The sequence below is a fragment of the Pinus tabuliformis genome, chromosome 4_2 (genome assembly GCF_031772625.1).
Source record: "Pinus tabuliformis cultivar Carrire ecotype Pingquan chromosome 4_2, CPIR1, whole genome shotgun sequence".
Classification (NCBI taxonomy): domain Eukaryota; kingdom Viridiplantae; phylum Streptophyta; class Pinopsida; order Pinales; family Pinaceae; genus Pinus; species Pinus tabuliformis.
Genome location: NC_142304.1, coordinates 356,226,599 through 356,253,841, shown reverse-complemented (window position 1 = coordinate 356,253,841; position 27,243 = coordinate 356,226,599).

Here is a 27,243-nt window from a genome sequence, read left to right as displayed (position 1 = left end):
GTTGGCCTTGGAAGAACAACCTTTATAGACAAAATCATTCATAAATCAGAATCTCAAGCATCAATAGGTCCCTGAGCAATATCTGGGAAGGGTTCTACTATCATTTCCCCTCGAGTAGGAGGGTCATCTGCTGCAGCTAACACTAAGATTCATGATAAAACTTTAGGATCTGAGCAGAGCTTCCAAGACATACATGTTAGGCATCTCAGTCCTTTTGATAAGGGTGAGGGGCACTCTTGTAACTTAAGAGAAGGGAGAGGTGAGACAAGTGAACCATACCCTCAACCTTCTAAGCATGAATCTCCTGTGAAACCCATTGTGAGACGAGAAACTAAAATTCCTAACCTGAGCATTGTTGTGAGACTGGTCAAGGCCCATAACCCCGTCAGAATATTAACCTTTTCTAGTTAGTACCTCCTGACTATGGGATCCCTGAAGGTTATTGAAAGATATTTGATCAAATGGAAAATCCAGTAACAGGAATGCAAACCTCAACCATAGAATATCCTATTGTTGATCTGTAAGCTAATGCACCAATGAAGGCTATCCCATTGCAAAACCTTCCAAACTTTCATGGGATGGCCTCTGAATACCTTGGTGCATTTTTTCTTGAGTTCGATGTATTATGTCAGGGTTATGATTATACTACTGACCCCAAAAAATTAAAGTTGTTTCATTATACCTTAAAGGGAGCAACATTAAGATGGTTCATGGGATTAGGGGGTGGTACTATAACTTCATGGGATCAAATGAAATAGGATTTCCTTAGTAAGTACTAGGATTATTACTGATTTAGAGATCTAAGGGAAGAAATATTTAAGATGACATCAAAAGAAGATGAAACCTTGGAAGAGTATGTTGAAATATTTCAATATAATTTACAAAGATCACCATATACTACTCTACCCAAGGACGTGTTGAAAACCACTTTGATTAGAGGTATGAAAGATGAATGGATAGAAATGCTTAATTTAATGGGGTAGGGTGACATTTCTAAAGAGGAATATGATGACATTGTAAAATTGTGTATCATATGTTCACGAGGGAGTACACGAACCAAGCCTGGAGCTCGCGATCCTCTTAGTAGATCCAACATAATTGCAGGGGGAGGAGTTACACAAGCAGAGATTTGTAATCTTCTAGAAGATTTTAAAACTGATATCTTAAGTACACTGAAAACATGATTGGATGTCTTATAGGTAAAATAGAAGCAAGCTAAAGTGGAACAGGCATTAGCTATTTTCTGGCCTTGTTGTCAAAACAAGCATAGTCGCAAAGAATGCATGATGGATACGGTCGAGATATGTGCTATTTGTACCAAATATCACTTGATTGACTGTTGTCCTTCGCTTCCTAGGTTGAACGTTTTATTTAAGGAAGCTGAAGAAGAACCAGAACCAATGTATTTTGTGGCACAATGACGACAATGCAAGAATTTCCCATCAAGTATGCTGAAGGACCCTTCTATGTTTTTTTCTAGACAATTTGGTCCACAACAGTTTCCTGAATTAAATTGGTAGGGCCAACAACATTCTCCTACTACCTAGTAGCCTCAGCCATACACTTCATCACCCTAAACAAATAAGTCATTCTCTGGTCCTTCTTTGCCAAGTCAATAGTATCCCACAATGTCCTGGAAGAACACACCAAATAACCCATACCCTCTGTAATGGGAAAATCAATCTACTAATGGGCCAATGTGGTCCCAGAATTGGAAATGCCCCAATGGACCAATTAATCAATCGATGAGAGGCACGCCTTAGTCACAAAATCAACCACCATTACAACGTCCACTTCGATCACCTCCAAACGCTCCACCTACACTACGACCTCAGATACCTGCACAACCAAATATGAATCCAAATAAGAGACCTATGAAATTTTTAGAAATTATGGAAACTTCAAATTCCACCCCTCCTTATCTGGAGTGTAATGAACTACGTTTGAGGTCTGGGAGAACCATATTTCCAAAATATCACCTAAAAAATCAAGAGAAATCAGAAAACGAAAATCCTGCAAAGGAGTAGCCTTTGACGGAAAATTCTCATCCCACTAAGGAGTATCCTTTGACAGAATCATTTAGTAAACCAACTAAAAAACAGGAACCCAATGAGATTACAGACACTACTCCTTTGTTTCCTAAGAGATTAGCCAAGCTAAAATCGGATATATATCGTGACTTTTATCTCTTATCGTAATTAAAACATATGTATCAAAATACCTCTCCTACATGATATTAGAGAAATACCCATTTATCCCAAAACCATTAAAGGACTATGTGTTAAGAATCCTTATAAGAAGCCAAAAGAATCTTCTACAGTCCATGTTTTAGGGAAACTCTTTGATCTCATTTTGGGAAAACAAATACCTATTAAATATGATGACATCGGAAACTCTGTAGTCACTGTCTAGATTCAGGGATTTAATTTCCCAAACATTTTAGTGGACTTGGGAGCTTCCATAAATATTATAACACTCGAAACTTGTGGACTCCTTGGAATAACTAGATTTAAACTGACTTTAACCATGCTGGAACTGGCTGATAGATCTGTAGAAAAATCAGAAGGGACCTTAGGCGGTATCATTCTTTCTATATATTCTAGGGAATGCCCAGTGGAGTTTTGTTCCTCAATCCTAAAAATAAACTAGAAGGACACCCTTTGATATTAGACAAATCATGACTTTCCACTGTAGACACATACACATTAGGGGAATTTTGAGGTCTAAAATGGGCCTCCTAAGAAAAATGTACAATAAAAAAAAACTTTATAAGAACCAATAGGATTAAATGTGATGATGTCTACCATGGGGGATCATTCACCATTTTTGGAGTAAAAAATTAAAAAGGCTAAAAAATAATAAAATAATAAAACTATTGTTTCAACTCATATTTTCAGCTTATTTCCCTAAGGTTTTACTCAAATTTTGAGTGGCAGTACTTGTTGGATGAAAAACCTAATTCTTCATCCAAAGAGTACCCATGTTGCATACTTTTGATGGGCCTTGCTACATGAAAATGAGAAATACATGAAAAAGCATGATTGCAATGACACTTTTCATGTATTTCTCATTTTTCGTGTAGTAGGGTCTATTGAAAGTATGCAACATGGGGTACTCCTTGGATGAGGAATCAATTTTTTCATCCAACGAGTGTATTCGCTTGAAATTTAAGAAAACCCATAGGGAGATAAGTTGAAAATACAAGTTGAAAATATAGTTTTTTCTTTTTTCCCTCTTAAATTTGATGATGTATTCTAATATTATTTTATTATATCCACTATTATTTTATAATTTCCTTAGGAGGCACATTTTAGACCTCAAAATTCCCCTAATGTCAGGTGTCGAATTGGAAATATGACAATAATTATGGGATTGACTATCAAGAATCTTATCGTATACCCACCTGCTAGACCCAGCATGTCGACTAACGATTTTAGATGTTTCCCTCTCAAATATTAGGAAGGAAATTTACGCTCTCCTCTCACTGTCGACAAATCTCTTATCTTTAAAAGACAAACTGAGGATGACATAATTAATGGGTTTATTAATCAACCTTCCACTATTGGAAACCCAACATGTCAAATGCTGAAATTTGTGCTTGACAATGAAGCCCAAGGAGATCTGCTAGAGGACTTGAACACTGAGCATATACCCACGAATGCGGTTCACAATATCATTCCCATTGAAATTGAACCTGACAATATCTTGAATTTAGAGAGAAGTCTTCCGATTAATCACATCGTAAGGATTGGGTCGACGTTTTGAACCAACTAATGTGGTTCATCCTCAGGACAAGATGAGAAACCAATCAATCTAAGAGAATAAATAGCATGGATGCATCATTGTCCAGTGTTAGCCGTTGGTGAAATAAAATCAATTGGTTAAAAATCTAGCTGTTATGTAATAAATAATTATTTATTATTTAAATAGTCACAACTTATTAATCCGGAAGACTTCTCTCTAAATTGATGGATCACAAAAGTCTTAGATCTAACAATACCTTGACTATTAACGACAATCTTAATGACCTTGAACGTGAAAGGATGATTCAAATTCTTCTAAAATAAACATAAATTTCCCTGGGAATTTTCTGATATGAAGGGCATCGATCCACAATTTTGCACACATCATATTTACATCAAGAAATATGTCTGAGCTATTATTTAGCCTCAAATAAGACTAAATCCAAACCTTAGGGACATAGTAAAACATAAAATTCAAAAACTTCTTGATGTTAATTTTATATATCCTATCTCTGATAGTTAGTGGGTTTCACCACTGGTGGCAGTCCCTAAAAAGAATGGAAAATGGATTATTTGTGCCGACTATAGAGAACTAAGTAAAGCCACACAGAAGGATCATTTTCCTCTTCCATTTGTGGACCAAGTCCTCAACACTCTTGCTGGAATTTTTTTTGTTTTTTTGTTTTGTTTTTGTTGTTTTGTTTTGTTTTGTTTTTTATTTTTATTTTATTTTTTTGTTTTGTTTTGTTTTTTTTGTCTTTTTTTGTTTTGTTTTGTTTTTAGTTTTTTGCTTTTTGTTTTTAGTTTTTTGTTTTTTTTTGTTTTTTGTTTTTTTTTTGTTTTTTGTTTTTTTTGTTTTTTGTTTTTTTGTTTTTTTTCTAGGATGGATTTAACAGGAATAATCAAATCTACATTTCCCTTGAAGACCAAGATAAAACTACGTTCACTTGTCCATGGGGAACATTTTCATATACAATCTTACCATTTGGGCTATGTAATGCACCAAACACTTTTCAAAGGGAAATTCTCAGTATTTTCTATGATTTAATTAATGAAGGAATTAAACTATACATGGACAATTTTACCCCTTGTGGTAATTATTTTGACCAAGCCTTGCATAATCTTAAGAAGGTTCTTGCATGATGTATAGCTACTAGGTTGTGCCTTAGTAATGAAAAATGTCATATGATGATGGTAGAAGGAATAGTTCTGGGACATTTTATTTTTGCTACAAGCATTTAGGTAGACACAACTAAGATTGAGATAATTCTTAGACTCCCTACCTCTCGTACGTAGAAAGAGGTACACAGTTTCCTTGGTTATGTTGGTTATTGTCGTTGTTTTATAGCATTTTTTTCAAAAATTGAAGCAATTATATGCATTAACTGGACATGTGGAATTTGAGTGGACTGATAAATGTGACATTACTTTTGTAGATATGAAATTTTGGTCTCAATAGATCCCGTGTTGCGAGCACCAAACTAGAATCTACCATTCCATATATCCTTAGACACATTAGATACAATGATAGGAGCAGTCCTTAGACAAGAAGAGGATAAAAATTCCTATGCAATTTATTACACCAACAAAAGCCTTATGTTGGCTGACTTAATTATACTGTGACAAAAAAAAATTATGTATGGTGTTTATGCCATAAACAAATTTTGCAATTATATAACAGGATATTCAATTTTTCTTTACATTGATCATTTTTTCATTCGTTATTTAGCTAACAAACATGCTTCAAATGGTAGAATAACACATTGGTTAATCTTAGTGTAGGAGTTAGAAATTACTATAAAGGATTGGCCAAGAAAATAGAAACATGTTGTAGACTTCTTGTCAAGAATACCAGCTGTAGCCGATTCTACCCTAGTGGAGGACCACTTCTTGAATGAAAATGTGTTTGTTGTAACCATCAAGACGCCGTGGTATTCTGATGTTGTGGATTACCTCGCTGCCAGGAAATTACCATCACACTTTTCATCCCAGGAAAATAAGCTTATCATCCAGCACAACGCACTTTTCATGGATGGACATTTACCTCTTTCATACAAGGGTTGATCTTCAAATTTGAAGATGCATTAGAGAAGATGAAATTTATGATATCCTTAGGGCTTCTCACGTTGAGCCCTATGGAGGTCATTTTTTTGACCGAAGAACTGGACACAGGGTATTATAGATGGGCTATTTTTGGCTCACAATATTTAAAAATGCAAAGAAATATGTCCACAGTTGCAATAGTTTCCAAAGGATGGGTCATCCCATTCATGTTGACGAAATGACCCTTCAACCACAAATTGTATTGTAGCCATTTGAAATATGGGAAATGGACTTTGTAGGCCCCTCTAATCCACCTTAAAATTAGAAAGCATATATCCTAGTTTGTACAGATTATGTACCTAAATGGATGGAAGCGGTAGCACTCTCAAGGGCCATGAAAGAAGCAACAATTATTTTTTTGTTCGAACTGTTTGTTTGATATGGGATTCCTCGGGATCTTGTAACAGATGGGGTATCATAGTTCACTTCTCAAAAAAATTCAGCCATGCTGCAAAATTACCATGTTAAACACATAATAATTTCTCCTTACCATCCGCAAGTGAATGGACAGGTGGAAAGCACCAACAAAGTCTTAGAGGTGATTTTAACTAAAACGATATTTGTAAATCATCGAGATTGGGATGCTAAGATTCTGGAATCCTTATGGTCCTATCGGATAATCTAGTGCAATACCACTGGCTATTCACCTTATTAGCTCGTTTTTTGTAAGGAACCCATTTTTTTGATTGAGTTCAAAGTTAAGACTCTCAAAACTACCAAGGAAGTCAGACTAGGTGTTATAGAAGCACAAAAATAGTGCATACACAACTCAATGAACTGGATGAAATGTGTCTTCTTGATTTACAACACACTGCCATAGTTCAACAATAGAGAGCTAAATGACATGATTGTTTGATTAAAAAGGAAAAAATTCAGAAAGGGGATTGGGCACTATTATATGACACCAGATTCCAAAACTTTCCAGGTAAACTTGAAACAAGATGGCTTGGCCCTTATGAGATTACCAAAGTTTATGACAATGGAATGGTGTGCGTTACCACAATTGATAATTCTAGCATTCTCTTCCTCACTAATGGGCATAGAATTCATCTGTACCACCAACCACTTACTCAAGAATATTTTCTTCACGAAATTGATAATGACACTAATTTGTAGGTTGTAGTTGTTCAGGGAAATGTCCCCATGGTCACAACCAAGTAATTTTTTCTTCAAAATATTATTTATTTTGTACATAATGCAAATAATTTCATTTTGATTTTATGATACACATGGAAAAATCATTGATATTTCAATCAAATTTGTTGTTTCCTTAGTTACAACTGTTGTTTCCTTAGTCTCAGCTACTATTGTTGTTTCCTTAGTTACAATTGTTGTTTCCTTAGTTTAAACTGACATTGATGTTTCCTTAATCGTAGTTGTTGTTTCCTTAGTCACAACCATTGTTTCCTTAGTCATATTTGCTACTTCTTTAACCACAGTTGTTGTTTCCTAAGATGTGATTATTATTTCCCTAGCTTATTAATGTTTCTATTTGTTTAGGGTAAGGAACATTATTTTAGCCTTTCTTTCATATGATGGTGGGAAAATAACTTGTTTAATGGTTATTATTGGAGAATTCTTTATGATAAATAATTATCATAAATTTGAAATTTCCTTGATCTTTAATTCCTTTTGGTACTATAGAAAATTTATAACAATTATGATGATGCATTCCTCCCATCACCACTTAAGGAGCATTCTTTCACTCCAATCTCTAAATATTATACGATCATAAGTTTTGAGGACAAAATTAGCAAGCTAAAAAGTAATTATTACAATACTTTTTACACCATCCCTAGCTCTTAAGGAGTTGACATGCCACCCCATTTACTAAGTAATCTACTACGATCAATAAAAATCATAATTTAACAGAGGATAGGAGGTCTCATCATGAGCTGACCTACCATGATCATATGATCTAGTGGAGTGCATTACCACTTCTAGTTACCAAGCCAGGGTAATGGCCTTTGTTCTTCAAGTCAAAGGACTAGAGGTCTCATCACGATCCAATTTGTTCACCTCATTAGCTCTAGTGAGTGGCATCATTACTAACTGGTTACCATGCCAAAAAAATGGCCTTCTATAAATGCTTATATATATATATATATATATATATATATATATAATATATATATATATATATATATATATATATATATATATATATATATATATCAAAACAAGTTCTGAAACTTCCTTAGTAAATGGGACAATGGCATCTCATAGGGTTAAAAAGGAAGCCCTATCGAGGCTATGGACACTTGTTGGCAATCGAGGACATGCCTATGGTATTGAAGTAAAATAAAATATTACAATTTGAGCTCGTTATTTTGTTCCTTCAGACTTAATAAATGAAAGACAACTAGATCTATTATGGACCTTTATAAAATCCTCCTAGAAAGTGATGATGTTTGGTTGTCCATTAGTATTTCATTATAATTCTACATAGTAGGGATAAATTTTCAAAAACTCAACATTCTAACTAATCTCTTTTTTTCTCTCTAATGATGTACTTTCTACAACTATTATTTCCATCCATCTATTCTTTGTACACATCTCTGCATGCATTTATTTTTTCCATACCTTCTATGTATTATAATAATTCCAGCTATCATTACACCACATGAGTCATAAATATTTCAATGATTTCCTCACATGTCACAAATACCCTCTGCTTTCTATTTTTTCCTTTTGATGGTTACTTTGTTGTGCTACATTAATACCACCTTATCCTCTAATCATGTCAAACCTGCCATCCTATTAAAACCTGATTAATGACTACAGACGACCTCCATTTTTTTTTTTTTGGGGGTGGGGAGAGAGTTGGCACTGATATATGATTTGTTATCGAAATTGTCAAATATCATTGCATGTCATGATAACTAAGCCTCTATACTCTGTGCATAATTACTGTTTCATACATTTTGAATTTTTTTGTTTCTAGCTACAAAATTTCATTTTGTTGAACAATTAACAATGGGTGGCCATTTGGTCCGATATGAATCTACTCAATTACAGGTTTTGGAGTAGGTGCGCAACATTTTGATCCAAGCTAGATGGATGGAATATTTTGAACAGTTACAGGGCTTCAATAATGAGGTAGAATTATGATTCACAAGGAATCTAGAGAATGGTATAGCAATGGTGAGAAAGACACATATACAAGTAAGCGAAGGTGAAATAGTGGAAGTAACAGGTCTTCCAACAGAAGGAGGAAAATGGTACGAGATACACACTTCTCTCTAGAATGTAGCCCTCTTATTTCTAAATACTAGTGAAGAATTAATCAGGAAAGGAAAGGGGTATAACCCCAATTCATTACTAGAACCATGGAAAGAAGTAGTAGGGATCATTTAGCAATATATTACCTATGATGGAAGGTATGATGTGGTGAGGGGACGTCATCTCAAATTAATGGCATCCCTAAGGCGAAAGGTAACTCTAAACCTTCCCTACTTTCTCAATTCACTGTTGCATGAGATTGCTACTAGGTTAAGAAGGTCCAAAGACCAAGTCTTGATCGTTAGTCACCATGAATGTATCAAATTATTAATCATAAGAAGTCTCAATCATGTTCAGTAGACTTGGGAAGGGTTCCTTAGAAACTTGACACTACTCAAGAAATTCCTTTAGGGAATGAAACAATTATTGAAACATCTGGGAATGTTTCAGTTAGTAATGAGCAACTAGAAAAAGGAAATGAGGATAATTTAAATGAAATTCTAGTGACAGAAGATACCCCACAGGGAACTGAATAAACTGTAAAACCTCAAAAATATGTAGAGCGGCTAAAAGAATGGCATATGTTCTAGCTTCACTACCTAAGAGAAGAAGGTCAACTAGACTTGTTAAGCAAGGTCAAACTTCTTTGAAGCCTCTTGAGAAGCTACCACAAGGAAAATTGACTCAAGGTTTTTCTAATATAAAAGAGATGTACCAAGAAACCTTTGGAGAGAAATCAGTTCAAGATTTACTAGTCCCGGAACAGACAGAGCAAGAAACAAAAAAATATCAAGCATTAGAAGGGCTAGATATTTTACTAGAAACTGTGAAGTTATGAGAAGCAATGACCAATTCAGTAGAAGAACCTATAGCTCATCCTGAAAACCCTTTTGAACAAGTGGCTTCACCTAATTCGCTAGCTACAACCTCTCCTATTAATTCTTCAGCTGTTGTTATTCTGGAATCAGATGACGACCTTGAATTTGTTTCTTTCCAAGAGTGTTTTGGACACTCTGTTGCTACTATACTAGAGCCCTCCTCTTCGAAGGAAATGACTCCATGGTCCCTTGAATACCTAACTGATGAAGGCTGATATGACGGTACTAGATTTTCAGCTGAACCTCAGACTAATTTTCCTGAAAAAGACTTCCTGAAATTTGGAATTGATGTGATGACAATGGAAGTTGGTAATTCATTAACTGACCCCTTGATAGTTAAGCCTACTCAGGAAATTATTGCTGAGAAGCCCCATATAGAAATTGTTGTTTCTTCTCCTTTTACTCTAACAACCTTAGTTAGCAATTTTGTTAAGAAGACCACATGTACCAAAGCTATGAGAAATAAAGGAAAAGGAAAATTTCATGAGGATATTTGATAAATTCAAGGAAGAAAATAAGAAATTGCGAAAGAACATATTACTGCTAAAAAATTGGATGCATGGAAGTAAACAGTTTCATAAAGGTCATGTGAAGAAACCTAGAAGAAAGAAGGAAACTTAGGAGGTGGAAATCTAGAGTGATTTCATGCCTGTTTCTAATGGAGCAAGTACCCATATAGACTATGTTCTTGTTTCTACTGATGTAGGAACTCAAACTGATCCACCCTTTAACCTTAATGATAGAGGAGTACAAACAGAGAATGTGCCTCTCTATACTCCCTTGAATTTAGAGGCGACCATTAAAGTCTTGCACAAAACTATGGAGAAACAACAAAAGACCCTAGAAAAATACCAGGGAGAATTGGTGCCTTGGAGAGAACATCAAAAGTTTCTCCAAAAATTCAGGGCACTGAAAAAAATAGAAGATGAGACCTATGTGGAACTGATAGCATCTAAGAAGAAAGTAAAAAATTTAAAGGACCGCCTTAATAAGGCTGCAAAGCAAAAAAAGAAAATCTGCTCCATTTATTCATATGCCTTGGCATGCAGGTCCCCAACTCGGAATTATGCTTTGTATTTACTTGAGCGATATATGTTGCTCAAATTTAAAGCTATACAGTCTAGACAACCATATGAGTTTATAAATGTACTGGATTTCATTACTACTTTCCATAAATAGGATGAGTATACACAGTATCTTCTATGTGAATTATATATGCATAATTTCTTTTTGGAAGAGCATGTGGAAGAAAATATTGTTCCATTTATTGGAGACATTCAATTTCAAGCTTTCATATCATTTGCCAGGAACCAGGTGAAATGGGAAAAATCTTATCACACCTTCCAAAGGAGAGAACATGGTCTTGATATTTGGGTTAGAGGGGAGCTTGATAACCCTTAAGCTTGATAACCCTTTTCATACACAAATTCATCATGGTATATTCATAAAAAGGCCTAGTGTTGCTTCTACACTTGCATGGATCCATGATGATTTCTTACATTCAGAGATGGAATATTTGGAAGATATTAGAAATGAGGTTCTTTGTGGAGCTAAAGTGAGATGGCAGACATTACCTAATGAAATAAAAAATAGAGAACAGTTTCACTCTCATAACTTTAGTATGCCATGACCAGAGTAGAGGACTATGTTCACTTGGTATTGGAAAGAGGTATCAACTAGATAGGGTGTAAGTACAAATGCCCCATGATTTGGTGCCCTCAGCCTTTTTATAAATTTGATTATGACTTATCAGAAGTAGGTAAGTATGTGGCCTTTGAAGAACTTAGAAGTAGAAATGGATTTAGACATAGAGGAGAGGAAGCTTATGAAGCTTACTCCTTAACTGCCTTACATATTAATAATTTGTTTGCATGAGGTCATGCAAAAAGGTCAGTTGGGGGGTGATGTTGGGCCTCATAATTGTCATAATTTCCTTGCCTTACTCCTTAGTTTTTATATTATTTTCTAAGTCTTTTTTGTAATTAGGCTATGATAACTTATGAAGTATGAATTCTAGGAGTGTTTTATATGCATTTATTATTTTATTATCCTTATGAACAAATTTTACCATTAAAGCGTTATTTACTTACAAATGGATCCTTATTTTTGACAGGAATCTATTGATGAATTGGAATTTGATGTTGCTTCCTGGAATGATCATGGGAAATCAGATAGCTTTAGGTTGTTACACCTTGTTTGGAGAAAATTAGTTAACAACGGGCTTTCGACTTGGTCCTCCAGATGCATTAAGATCTCTTGTAGCTTAAAATGAGCATCTTGAGAATATTTAGATTCTTAGGATCACTCTTTATCAAAAATAGATTCATTGTTCTTATCTTTTACCGACATGATATAAAAAATTGCATTAAGCCTCGAAAGGGGTTGTTCAGTTGTAATATTATTTTTGACATAAGTTCATACTTGCAAAGACATTGATTGTCATCAGTTATTTGTATTTGGATGGAAGAATTTATTAATCAAATTTAATCTATTGTGCTGATTATTTTCATAAGGAAGTTCGATTCTAGTGGTTTGGGTCCGATCCTAGAAGAAACATTTTATTTACCTGTACGATTAAGTTGGTGTTTAATTCTTCTATCTCAACTATTTCCATTTGTGTAATTTCTCTTAATTTCTCGTTGCTTTTTCATTAAATCATATACTCTGCTTTAAATAGGATTTATCAAGATTGTTACATAGTAGATTTGTTGTAGTTAATATGTTAGGAATATCGTCATTTCTTGTCATTTCCTATAGATTATCATAGACCATTATCTTGCATACTTAATTGCTTTCGATGGTATGATTCTACAATATTGTTTTTCCTTTCTATAGTTGTTGTTCCCTAAGTAACAACTTGATGCTCAGTAATAACATTTGGTATCAAAGCTTTGGATTCTAGGGTTTCACTACTCCAAAACAGGTTAGCATGGAATGTTCGCTATACTTTTTTTTTTTTGTGATGTTTCAAAAGCTACAAAAAAACCCATTTGATCTGAAATCGTGATGATCATCGGGTCCAAATTTTAGATCTTGTTTCGCTATATTTTCAGAGATATCATCTAAGGAAATTAGGGTTTTTGCAGGCTCCAGAATTCGATCTCAAACAGGTCATCATGGAATTTTCGCTATAGTTTTGCTTCTACGAATTTTCAGACTCTGAAATTAAAACCCATTTCAGAGGAAATTGTTGCGAAGCTTGGGCTTGAATTTCAGATCTTGTTGCACTATATTTTCTGAGATATCATCCAAGCCATTTAGGGTTTTTTGCAGGATCCCAAATTACATCCCAAATAAGCGACCTTGGGAAAATCATCATAACTGTCTCTCTGAGTATCAGAATGAAATTTCGTAAGAAGTTATAGAAAAAGGACGGATTGGAATTCTATTTTTATCAGTTTCAGGTCTGAAGGTAGAAAAAGTGACACGTGGGACTTCGTACAAGTTCGCTCTACTAAAAAAGTATATAATTAGGTCATCTTGGGAGATTATGCATAACCCTTTCTTGGATAATCCAATTTCGATCAGACTTATGGCATTGGAAGGAGGACACAAAGGGATACTAAAAGTCATAATTACAAACTTTGGAGATTTGAACTTTCAGAGATACAATAGATTGAAGATCGAGAACCTAAAAGAAAGAAAAAGAATGACTCGAATCAAGAAAATAGAAACACCTAGTAATCAAAATTTGATGGATGATTTTAAGAATGCGATCGATGCTAAGATAAATAGTTTTATCTATGCCATGGAAATTGATATTTATGGTATGAAAGAATATTGGAAGAAAGGCATGGAATATTTGAGGAAAGACATGGAAGGTTTGAAGGAAGGTGGGACACAGCTGCTACAAGAAGGGCCTCCTAATGGCGAAAATGTAGTAGAGGAAACTCACGATGAGAAAAAAATTCATGTTTATCATGATTTCATAGAATCTGACATTGCATTGAATATCCAGGACATGAGGAAGTTTGATGGCAACGATCCTGTAACATGGATACTATAGATGGAGAAATATTTTGATCTACATGAGGTGCAACTGTTACAAAAGGTACGTATTGCATCTTTATATTTAGAACCGAATCAATTTTTATGTATGAAGGGCTTTGTTCTTGTAACCGCTTTTCACGTGGTCAATTTTCATGGAGGAAATGATAGCACATTATGAGGATACAAAGAGAAACACCTTCTTTAGCCAATTGATAAATCTCAAACAAAAGGGTTCAATGGCAGAGCACATTGAGGAATTTCAAAAATTCAATATAAGGGTAAATGATATTCCAGAGAAGAAAAGGATTGATGTCTTCATAGGGACTTTAAAGGATAAATTTCAACATGAGGTTAATCTTTGGGAACCTGATTCATTAGAGAAGGCATTCAGGTTGGTAAGAAAAATTGAAAGTGGAATTATGGAAACAAGAAATACCACCACTCACAACTATAAATATGGAAGTGTTTTTTCTCCTAGCCTTCCACAACCTACAAGGTTTACACCATAATAATTGGAATAAAAAAAAGAAAAAGGGTTTTTTCACATTTGTGATAACAAATACACTAAAGGTCATAAGTGTGCTGAGAATAAATTATTTTACATAGATTGTGAAGAGGAGGAAGAAAAGGAAAAAGAAACATCAAAAGAAGAGGACATACACCAGGAACCAACCCCAAAAAAAGAATAAATGAATTCGACCATCTCTTGTAAAGCATTGGAAAGAATTACCACTTCTCAAACTCTCAAGATAGAGGACATATCAAGAAGAAAAAGGTTCAAGAAGTGAAAGATCACATCAAGAAAGAAGAAATGAATCCGACCATATCTTGTAATGCATTAACCAGAATTACCACTCCGTAAACTATCAAGATAGAAGGACACATAAAGAAGAAAAAGGTAATAGTGTTGATTGATTCGGGCATTACCCATAATTTTATTCATTGTAAGACAACCAAGGAATTGAATTGCTTCCTATATCCAACACCAAAGTGTCAAGTGATGGTTGCGAGCGTAGGAACCATAAATTTCTCTAGAAAGTGCCATAATATCAAGCTATCCATGGGAGAATATGTATTGAATAGCCCAATGCTTTTCATTCCAACGATTGGTGCTGATGTTGTACTAGGAGTCCAATGTCTACAATCCTTGGGTACAATAGCTTTTAATTTTCAAGAACTTTTCATGATATTTTCTTCGGATGGAAAGGAAGTTGAATTAAGGGGTATCACGGGGAAACCAGGAAAGGTAATCAGCTCTAATTGAATGACAAAGATTCTAAAGAAAAAACAAAGAGGCGTAATTGCACAATTATGTTTTCTAGAGGTTCCCACATTGAAATAATCTATTTCTCTAGATCTCCAAAAAGTCTTGGACAATCATTCCAAGGTATTTGAGACTCCCAAAGGCCTCCTACCTATTTTTGATCATGATCATCCTATTCATTTGATTCCAGGAAGTGTTCCTTGAAACATCAGGCCTTACAAATATCCATATGCCCAAAGGAGTGAAATTGAACGTATGGTTGCCAAAATGCTAGAGGTTGGTATAATTATCCAACCAAATTCGATAAATGAAGCAAGAGATGAAGGGAAGAATGATGAAGTAGGGTGGGAACTCATTCAAAAGTTGCAGAAGATACCAGTTCAAACAATATTTCCAGAACTTGAAAAGGAAGGGAAAGTCATATTGGAACCTAAAGCAGTCACAGAATCGAGGAATCAAATGTTGGCATTATGTTTTTGGTATGGCTCTATGATACAGATGTTGTACTTGATGGCAACACCCTCAAGTGGCAATGCTCTGATCAGGCTCTCAAAATGTTGAAAATCAAGAAGTACGCAGGAGAATAGTTCAAATGGTGCGTATATGCAGGTACGCCATGAAGAGACTGCGGCTGCACACGCAGGTCACCTGTTCAAAAGGTGCGTACCCCCAGTTCACTTACTTCAAGGCAGAGAAGCGCGTTCACGTGGGGTTTCCTATGTTTGGCCCGTGGTATTTAGCCTGCCGTTCTTGATTCTATGGTTTTGGCCCATGGTATTGCTTTATATTATTATTATTATTGAGCCTCATGTTTTAGGCCCCTTGTATTGGTTATCGATGGTATTTGATCCATGATTTTAGGAAGAGCTTGCCTATATAAAGCAAAGGAGATCACTTGGCTAAGTATCTTTTGCAAGTTGAATATCTTAAGATCTGAAATATTGGGTTATTGTTTTAAAAGCTTGATCTACATAAAAGTGAAGTTGAAAGCGAATCTATGAAGGGTGATCTCTCGAGCGCATGATCAGATCTGGGCATTTGACGATCTGTAGCACACTGGTGGACTTCCAAATTCGGCCCTAACCAGAGGTACACAGGTGATTAACAGTGCAAGTGCGTGGGTACGCAGAGAAGAAGAAGGCGTACTGCATGTGTACGCAGAGAAGAAGAAGGCGCAGTGCGTGGGTATGCAGCGCGACAGAGGATCAGGTGCATAGGTACGCGGCGCGATAGCATCTGTGGGTGCGTGGCCACAGTAGCAGTACACGGCACAATAGTATCTGTGGGTGCGTGCCTACAGTAACAGTACGCAGCGCGATTAAAGAAACAGTGCGTGGGTACGCGGTGCAGCAGAAGGGTCTCTGCGGGTATACGCAGGGGAGTAGAAGGTGAAGTGCGTACACTCGCAGGCCAGAGAAAGAAGAACTGCGTATCTGTCTTAAGATCTTTTATTGGCTGAATTTTCTCTGTTGATAAGGTGTTCTGGGTTTAGTTTACTGTTATTTTTGATCTGGTTACTGCAGTTGACTGGGTGATTTACTTGTATTTGATGATCTCTTGATGTTTATGGATCCAGTTTGAAAATTTATGAAAAGTGATCCTTGAAAGAAAAGAAGTAGGGGGTTGTAGCTCCCTTCCAGGAGAGACTGGAAAACGAGAGAGAGTTGTAGCTCTCTGCAGGTTGCAGCCTACGTACTGGTAAAGGACTGCACCAGTACAAAACCATTATAAAAGGAGTTTCTAATTTGAAAGAAGATAGAGACATATTGCAGCAGGTGGTTTTCACCCACATTGGGTTTCCACCTTACATCTGGTGTTCTTTGGTGTGACTATCTGTTTTTTTGTTCATGCTCATTATTTTATGGTACTGACATGCAAAATATAATTCAAAGTATAAATAAGGAAGACTTATTAAAAGAACTTGATAATACTGATTCACCCCCCCCCTCTCAGTATTATTTCCAACAATTGGTATCAGAGCCATGTCCTTCAGAGAAGCTTGATCGCTTGGAGGAAGATCATTCATCATGAGAAACTACGAGAGGGAAGCATCAATCAGGCCACCAATCTTTGATGGGACAAACTTCAATTATTGGAAGGTAAGAGTTACTGCCTATCTTCAATCTCCTGGTACAGAAGTTTGGGATATCATAGATACAGGCTACACTTTTCCTTCAGCTACTCCTACAGATTCGACTGAGAAGAAGAAATCTGAAACAAATGCTAAAGCAGTCAATACTCTGCTAGGATGCTTATCTCAAATAGAATTCGTAAAGGTTATGCAATATAAATCCGCAAAGGAAATATGGGACAAGATTGTCTTGAGTTATGAAGGAGATGAACAGGTAAAGCGTGCTAAACTTCAAACCCTCAGGATTCAGTATGAGAATCTCAGAATGTATAATGATGAAAGTGTGGCTAACTATTTTCTTCGGGTAGATGAGATTGTTAATTGCATGAAAAACTTGGGTGAAGAAATAAAAGAGGCTATTGTGGTTGAAAAAGTTCTAAGATCATTGTCCCCCAAGTTTGAACCTAAAGTGTCTGCAATAGAAGAAAAGGAAAATCTACGAATTCTTACTATGTCTCAGCGACACGGAATTCTAACTGCTTATGAAATGAGAAAGGGAGGTCCTTCAGACAGAAGAGAAGCTGCTTTCAAGGCTTCAGGCAAAGGAGACTATTATGAAGCAAGTCACGTGCCAGAAGAAGAAGAAGAAGAATCAAATTTTGTCAGAAATCTTCAAAGGGGTTCTGGAAGGTTCAGAGGTAAGTTACCTTTTAAATGCTTTGCTTGTGGAAGAGTAGGTCATTATGCTGTGAAATGTCCTTATAAGGATAAAGGAAAGGAACCTGCTAGATGGAACAAGAAACAGATTGCAAATAAGAAAAGCTACTACACGCATGAAGATAGTGATGGTCTATCAAATAGTGATGAAGATGAACAAGGTAATGACTATAAACTTTTAATGGCATTTGAAGATGATGATTACATGGATGCTATAGATGTGGATAGCTTTTGTGAAGAAATGTCTAGACTCAAGACATGTATAGAAGAAAAGAATAGGATCATTGATACTCTACAACTTCAAATTGATGAAAAGGAAAAATATCTTGAAAAGTTAGAAGGTGAAATTGTTGGTCTTAGAAAATAAATTGAGAAAGCAAAGACTATTAATCTTAAGTTTGTCAAAGGATCTGAAACTCTGGATGAGATCATCAATATACAACGTTCTCCTCTAAACAAGACAGGTCTGGGCTATAATGGAGAAACTTCTCAAGAATCCACCTCAAAAAGTTATCTTGATGCAGCAAGAAGGAATGAGGAAAGGAACAATGGAGATCACCAGGTAAAACAGGGACCAATTACAAACAAAGACTATTAGGCAAATCAGGGGCAATCCGTCTTAAGGATGAACAAAAGCTACAACCAACCACAGGTAAAATCCTCTCAATTTGCTTCAAGAATGAATGACAATAGAAATTACAACCGTTTGGCCGGAAGATTGGATAACCGCAGAAGTTTCTTCAATGGACAATGCTTTTCTTGCCATAACTTTGGTCACAAAGCAGCCCAATGTGTTGCATATAAGACGATCATGACTAGAGAAGCTCAAAAACAAAGAAGTATGACCGGGATTACAAAAAGGACCTATAACAACTTTTCGGTTCTTGAAAATGAAGTTGAATGTTCTATTTGCAATAACTTTGGTCATGAAGATTCTAAATGCAGGAGCAGGTTTCAACAAACAAAGGAACAAGCCTCAAGCACCAAAACATGGAGAATAAAGGAACCACAAACAGAAAGATGTGGGATAGCATTTTATGCAGAGGGACAGGAAAATCTATGGTACATTGATAGTGGATGTTCGAAGCATATGACAGGTGATAAAGAAAAACTTGAATCATATTTTGCTTTAGAAAAGGGAAAGAAAGTTTCTTTTGGAAATGATACTCCTGCAACTATAAAAGGAAAAGGCACTGCTCAGTTAAAAGAAAAGGTCAAAGCTGGAAATGTTTTGTATGTTGATGGATTGAAGCATAATCTTCTGAGTGTCAGCCAGATGTGTGATCAAGGAACTGAGGTGATATTTAGATCAAATGGATGTCTTGTTCATGATCTTGATACAGGTAAAACGGTGATCAAAGGTAAAATAACTCCAAATAATCTATTCATATTTGAAGAAGGACAACAACAGTGCTATCTAAGCAAGGATGATGAACACTAGTTATGGCACCGAAGGTTGGGGCATCTAAGCTTTTCACAAATAAGGAAAGCATGCAAATATCAGGCAGTTCTCGGTCTTCCAGATATCAAAATTCCAGACAACACCATATGCAAATCATGTCAGTTTGGAAAGAAAACCAGAACTAACTTTCCAGAGAAGGAAGGATCAACTAGGATGCCTCTTGAGCTTGTACATACAGATGTATGTGGACCATTCAGGAAAAGGACACCTCGAGGGGAAGAATACTTGATATTATTCATTGACGATTTCTCCAGGTTTGTCTGGTTAGGACTTATGAAGCACAAAGATGAAGCATTCGAAAAATTCAAATCCTTTAAAGCCTTGGTTGAAAATGAATCAGGATACAAAATTAAGTGCCTCAGATCCGACAGAGGTGGGGAGTTTACCTCAAATGAATTTTTCGATTTCTGTGAAGAACATGGGATAAGAAGAGAATTCTCTACAGCTAGAACTCCTCAGCAAAATGGAGTAGTGGAAAGAATGAACAGAACAGTCCAACAAATGGCTCGTGCTATGCTTGATGGGTCTGGAACTCCCGCAACTTTCTGGGGTGAAGCTGCATATGCTGCGGTTGTTATTCTCAACAAAACAAATGTCCGGGTGAACAGCACTCAAACTCCTCATGAGCTCTGGTATGGTGAGACTCCTTCGGTAAAGCACTTCAAAATCTTTGGGAGCAAATGCTATATTAAGAATACTAATGAGCAAATTGGCAAACTTGAACCTAGAGCAGATGAAGGCATTCTTCTTGGTTATTCTCCACACAGCAAAGCATACACAATAAAAGACTTGGAAGAATTGTTGACAGCATTGATGTAGTGGTTGATGAGAAGGGATACATTCCTAGGCAAGTAAATCATGAAGATATCGAAGAAAATGAAGACTACCCTCAAAGACAGAATGATGAAGAAGAAGAACCTCAAGAAGAACCAGAGGCGCAGATAAGGATAGAAGAGAAGACTCCATCCAGATATGTTCAGAAGAATCATCCAGAATCTCAGATTTCGGGGCAGAAAGAAGCAGGTGTACAAACAAGAAGAACAGTTGCAGAAGCTTCAAGCTATTTGGCATTACTATCTTCCACTGAACCACAAAATGTGAAAGAGGCATGCAAAGATGAATGTTGGGTGAAAGCAATGGATGAAGAACTTGAGCAGATCGAAAAGAAAAACACTTGGGAGTTGGTTCCTAGACCAAAGGATAAGAATGTTATAGGGACAAAATGGGTCTTCAAAAATAAATTGAATGAAAATGGAGAAGTAATTAGAAACAAGGCCAGACTTGTTTGTAAAGGGTATGCGCAGCAAGAAGGAATAGATTTTGAAGAAACTTTTGCTCCTGTTGCAAGACTTGAGGCCATCCGAATGTTCCTTGCTCTCTCAAGCTTTCAAAACTTCAAAGTATTTCAAATGGACGTAAAATCAGCCTTTCTGAATGGAGACTTGGAAGAAGAAGTTTACATTGAGCAGCCAGATGGTTTCATTCTTGGAAATGATCCAAATCTTGTATGCAGATTGAAAAAGGCTCTCTATGGTCTCAAACAAGCTCCAAGGGCTTGGTATTATTGCTTGGACAAATATCTTCATCAACAAGGTTTTTCAAAAGGATCAGCAGACAACAATCTTTATATAAAAGTTGAAAATGACAAATTGCTAATACTTGTTGTGTATGTAGATGACATTATCTTTGGCAGCAATGAAGAAGCTATGAGTCAAAGCTTTGCCTTGGTGATGCAGAAAGAATTCGAAATGTCCTTGCTGGGAGAACTGACATATTTCCTTGGTTTGCAAATCCAACAAAAAGAAGGAGGGATCTTTTTGTCTCAAACCAAGTATCTCAAGCAGATTTTGAAGAAATATGGCATGGAAGATGCAAAACCAGTATGTACACCCATGGTCACAGGATGTAGCCTCAGTGCAAATGATGAATCAGCAGCAGTGCATCAACCAACCTACAGATCTATGATTGGAAGTCTACTTTATTTGACAGGTACCCGACCAGACATCATGCATGCAGTGGGAATAGTTGGAAGATTTCAAGAAAATCCGAAGGAAACTCATCTTCAGGCAGTGAAGAGAATCTTTAAATATCTTCAAGGGACTCAAAATTATGGCTTATGGTATCCTAGAGATACAAGATCTCACACTTCATGCTTATACAGATGCAGATTGGGCAGGAAGCGTGGATGACAGGAAGAGCACAAGTGGTGGTGCGTTCTTTATGGGTTCCAGATTAGTATCTTGGTTCAGCAAGAAACAGAGTTCGATTGCCTTGTCTACACCTGAAGCAGAATATGTTGTTGCTGCATCTTGCTGCACTCAACTCCTTTGGATGATGCAGACCTTGCAGGAATTTCAAATCACTTGTACACCACCTATCTCCATCTTATGTGATAACACAAGTGCAATCAGCATTTCAAAGAACCCAGTCATGCATTCAAAGACCAAGCACATACCGATCAAGTATCATTTTCTCCGGGAACAAGTACTTGAACAAAAGGTCAAGTTGGAATATGTTTCTTCTAAGGAACAAGTTGCTGATATACTCACCAAACCATTGCCCAGGGAGACTTTTAAATACCTTAGGCAAAAGCTGGGGGTTGTTGATGCATCATCTTGTTGAATCTCTTCTGATGGTTGGCACAGGTTCAGGGGGAGCATATAATGCATTGTTGGCATTATGGAGGACGTACAGAAGGAGATCATGGATGTTGGACTGAATATTGCTGCAATATGTCTCTATCTCTTTCATGGTCATTTATGGTGTCTGGTGGATTATGGTTCTTCTTTGCAGATCTGGTTTATTTTCAGGAGGAGCATGTTCTTAGGGGGAGCATAACCCTTTGCCCTTGATGTCAAAGGGGGAGAATGACGTTGAAGATTTTGAGGTTGCCATCAAGTCCAAAGGGGGAGATTGTTGGCATTATGTTTTTGGTATGGCTCTATGATACAGATGTTGTACTTGATGGAAACACCCTCAAGTGGCAATGCTCTGATCAGGCTCTCAAAATGTTGAAAATCAAGAAGTACGCAGGAGAATAGTTCAAATGGTGTGTATACGTAGGTACACCGTGAAGAGACTGCGGCCGCACACGCAGGTCACCTGTTCAGAAGGTGCGTACCCCCAGTTCACTTACTTCAAGGCAGAGAAGCGCGTTCACGTGGGGTTTCCTATGTTTGACCCGTGGTATTTAGCCCGCCGTTCTTGATTCTATGGTTTTGGCCCGTGGTATTGCTTTATATTATTATTATTATTGAGCCTCATGTTTTAGGCCCCTTGTATTGGTTATCGATGGTATTGATCCATGATTTTAGGAAGAGCTTGCCTATATAAAGCAAAGGAGATCACTTGGCTAAGTATCTTTTGCAAGTTGAATATCTTAAGATCTGAAATATTGGGTTATTGTTTTAAAAGCTTGATCTACATAAAAGTGAAGTTGAAAGCGAATCTATGAAGGGTGATCTCTCGAGCGCATGATCAGATCTGGGCATCTGACGATCTGTAGCACACTGGTGGACTGCCAAATTCGGCCCTAACCAGAGGTACGCAGGTGATTAACAGTGCAAGTGCGTGGGTACGCAGAGAAGAAGAAGGCGTACTGCGTGTGTACACAGAGAAGAAGAAGGCGCAGTGCGTGGGTACGCAACGCGACAGAGGATTAGGTGCGTAGGTACGCAGCGCGATAGCATCTGTGGGTGCGTGGCCACAGTAGCAGTATGTGGCGCAATAGTATCTGTGGGTGCGTGCCTACAGTAACAGTACGTAGCGTGATTAAAGAAACAGTGCGTGGGTACGCAGTGCAGCAGAAGGGTCTCTGCGGGTATACGCAGGGGAGTAGAAGGTGAAGTGCGTACGCTCGCAGACTAGAGAAAGAAGAACTGCGTATCTGTCTTAAGATCTTTTATTGGCTGACTTTTCTCTGTTGATAAGGTGTTATGGGTTTAGTTTACTGTTATTGTTGATCTGGTTACTGCAGTTGACTGGGTGATTTACTTGTATTTGATGATCTCTTGATGTTTATGGATCTAGTTTGAAAATTTATGAAAAGTGATCCTTGAAAGAAAAGAAGTAGGGGGTTGTAGCTCCCTTCCAGGAGAGACTGGAAAACGAGAGAGAGTTGTAGCTCTCTGCAGGTTGCAGCCTGCGTACTGGTAAAGGACTGCACCAGTACAAAACCATTGTAAAAGGAGTTTCTAATTTGAAAGAAGATAGAGACATATTGCAGCAGGTGGTTTTCACCCACATTGGGTTTCCACCTTACATCTGGTGTTCTTTGGTGTGACTATCTGTTTTCTTTGTTCATGCTCATTATTTTATGGTACTAAGATGCAAAAATAATTCAAAGTATAAATAAGTAAGACTTATTAAAAGAAATTGATAATATTGATTCACCCCCCCCTCTCAGTATTATTTCCAACATCGAAACCTATGAAATCAATCAATTTCAGAGTATCTCATCAAGTGGAAGAACTTACCCACTGAAGATTCCACATGGGAGGATGATAATTTTATACAGAAGCATCCAGAACTACTCAAGCATTGAGGACAACACTTTTTGAAGGAGAGGGGAATGTTAGGTCCCTATACTACTATTGTAACCCCTTATTGTTATTAGTGCAACCCCCTTATTATATTGTTGTGTCCATGTAGTACCAATATTGTTATTATTGTACCCCATAGAAGCCCACTATTGTTATTGTTGTGCCCTTACATTATTATTGTTATGTCGGCTCTGATTATATTATGAGCCCTTAGACTCCTATATATAGAAAGGAGGTCTTGTCATTTGTATCATCTAAGAATTTTTCATTTGTGTAATGTAAAGGAGGTCTCCCCCTCGAAGAGGCTGAATTCTAAGGCATTTATATTTCTTTTCTATCTTTTTTGTGAGCTAGTTTCATAGCATTTTCTTCCTCATGGAGTGTTGTATGTGGATCCTGATTATCTTCCTAATTCAGAAGTATTATTTTAGCCACATTTGGATCCAAACCCCCGATGGGGGGGTGTGTGTGGTCCCCCCCACCCTATTGTTGCCTAGGGGGTTTGGGGGGCCGACTGCATGTTTGGAGCCCCCCAATGGTGGGGGTTTGGGAGTAGGACCCCTGGAGATAAAAATAGATGAAAATTTGCCTTGTAAAATATTGTAAGTTCATAGTCAATCTGGGTCATTCATTAGGTGGATGATCTAGCAGTAGGACTTATATTTAATTTAAGATTTTTTGCCTTAAAAGGAAACCCGTTGGTTTATATGAGGGAATTTTTTTGTGGATGTGTATTATTCTTTTGTGAAAGAAAGAGAGAGGAGACTTTGTGAGAGCGAAGATGAAATTACAACAGATATGTTGTAGGTTGTATCTCTTCATTTTACTAGATATAAAAGGAAGGACTAGTTGTTTCTCCATGGACATAGCCCAAATTGGGTGAACCATGGATATATGGGTCTCTATTGTTCTATGCATTTTTGTATTTATGTTTTTGCAATGTTTTTTGTATTTCATTGCTCTGTTAATTAATTTCTAACAACTTGTATTAGAGCTGAAGGTTTATTTGGCTGATAAACTCACAGGAGAGAAGGGTTCTTAGTTTGAGTGGGAGCAATGGAAGAAGATGGTAGGTTTAGGGTCGAGAAATTTAACGGCCAAAACTACTAGCTACATAAGGTGTAGATGGAAGATTATTTGTATCGAAAATATTTGTACCTGTTATCACTCAGGTTGTTCCCCAAAAGTAGTGGAAAAGGGAATACGGCGAGGTAACCACTAACCAGTCTTTTAGCTACAGATTCTAGCCAATATGCAACCAGAGAGAGCCCTCTCTGGTTGCAGATTGGCTAGAATCTGCAACTAAAAGACTGGTTAGTGGTTACCTCGGCCGTAATCCCTTTTCCACTGCTTTTGGGGAACAACCTGAGTGATAACAATACCTACCATTGAGTGGAAATATAAATAGGCTGACGAGTATGTCAAATGGAGAATGGGATATTCTTGACAAAAAAGCATTAGGAACAATACAGTTGTTCCTGGAAGACCCAGTAGCCTTCAATATTTCAAAGGAAGCAACAATGAAAGGTCTAATGAGGGCCTTGGTGAAACTATATGAAAAGTCCTCACCCTCGAATAAGGTATTTCTTATGAATCGTTTGTTTAATATGAATATGCCATAACGTGGATCTGTTGCTGATCATTTAAATCAGCATAATACATTTACTGGTCAATTAAGTTCTATAGGGGTAAATTTTGATGATGAAGTTAGGGCTCTATTATTTCTGTGCTCATTAACAAAAAGTTGGAATGGTTTAGTTCTGGCCATTAGTAATTTTGTCTTTGGATCTAGTACTTAAAAGTTTGATGATGTTGTTGGTGGCATCCTTATCGAGGAGGTGCGAAAAAAAACTCTGGTGAGACATAAGGTAATGCTTTGACTATAGAGACTAGGGGAAGAAAAATGGAAAGAGGAAGGAACCCAGGAAATCATAGTAAGTCAGGAAAAGGTAGATCCAAATCCAGATTGTTAGGTCCCTATAATACGAGTGTATTCCCTCATTGTTATTATCAGTGTAGCCCCCTTATTGTTATTTTTGTGCCCATGTAGTCCCCATATTGTTATTATTGCGCCCCATAGAAGCCCACTATTGTTATTTTTGTGCCCTTACATTATTATTGTTATGTCAACTTTGATTATATTGTGACCCCTTAGACTTCTATATATAGAAAGGAGGTTTTGTCATTTGAGTAATCCAAGAATTTTTCATTTATGTAATGTAAAGGATGTTTCCCCCTCGAAGAGGATACTTTTTAAGTCGTTGATCTATCTGTTTGTGAGTTGGTTTCCTAACATTTGGTATTAGAGCTTTGTATTCTAGGGTTTCGCTTCTTCAAACAGGTGATCTTTGAATTTTCACTATAACGTTTTTTCTACAAGGCTTCAAAAGCTAAAATTTATACCATGTGGAGCCTAAATCTCAAATAAACATTGTTTAAAAATTTCAGATCTTGGTTCACTATATTTGTGGAGATATGCTTTGAGGAAGTTAGGGTTTTTGCGGGCTCTAGAATTCTGTCTCAAACAGGTGACCTAGGGAAAATCATCATAACTTATTTTCTACACGGCTTCAAAAGATGAACTTGTTGCCCTATGGAGCTACAATCATAGAGAACTTTGTGTAAAAATTTCAGACCTTGGTTTGCTATATTTTTAGAGATATGATTTTAGGAATTTAGGGATTTTGTGGACTCCATAATTTTGTCTCAAATAGGTGACCTAGGGAAGATCATCATAACTTTTTTTTCGGGTATAGGATTTTAATTCTATAAAAGTTGGCTGAAAGTGCACTGACTGTAGTGCTTCGTATAGTAATTTCAGGGCCGAAGGTTGAAACAATGACATGTGGAATCCCTTACAACTTATCTCTACTGAACCAATCCATAATCAGGTCATCATGGGATATTTGACATAAGTCTTTCTTGAAGAATCTAATTTCAGATAAACTTGTGGGGTTGGAAAGAGTACTCAAAGAGCTACCACATGAAGTAATTTCAGGACTTTCAGGTATTAAATTACAAAGTTACAATCATTTCAAGATTGAGATCCTAAAAGAAAGAAAAAGGTGTGTATTTGCTTTAAAAAATTGCATAACTTTTGTTTGAAAAATCAGTTTGAAATGATTGAAAAATCATAATGAAGCATATATATCATTATTTGATTTAAAAATTTCTCGAAGAAAGAAAATGGAAGCACCTAGTAAGCAACAAAAAAACTCCTATGACGCATGAAGAAGAGGAAGAAATGCAACA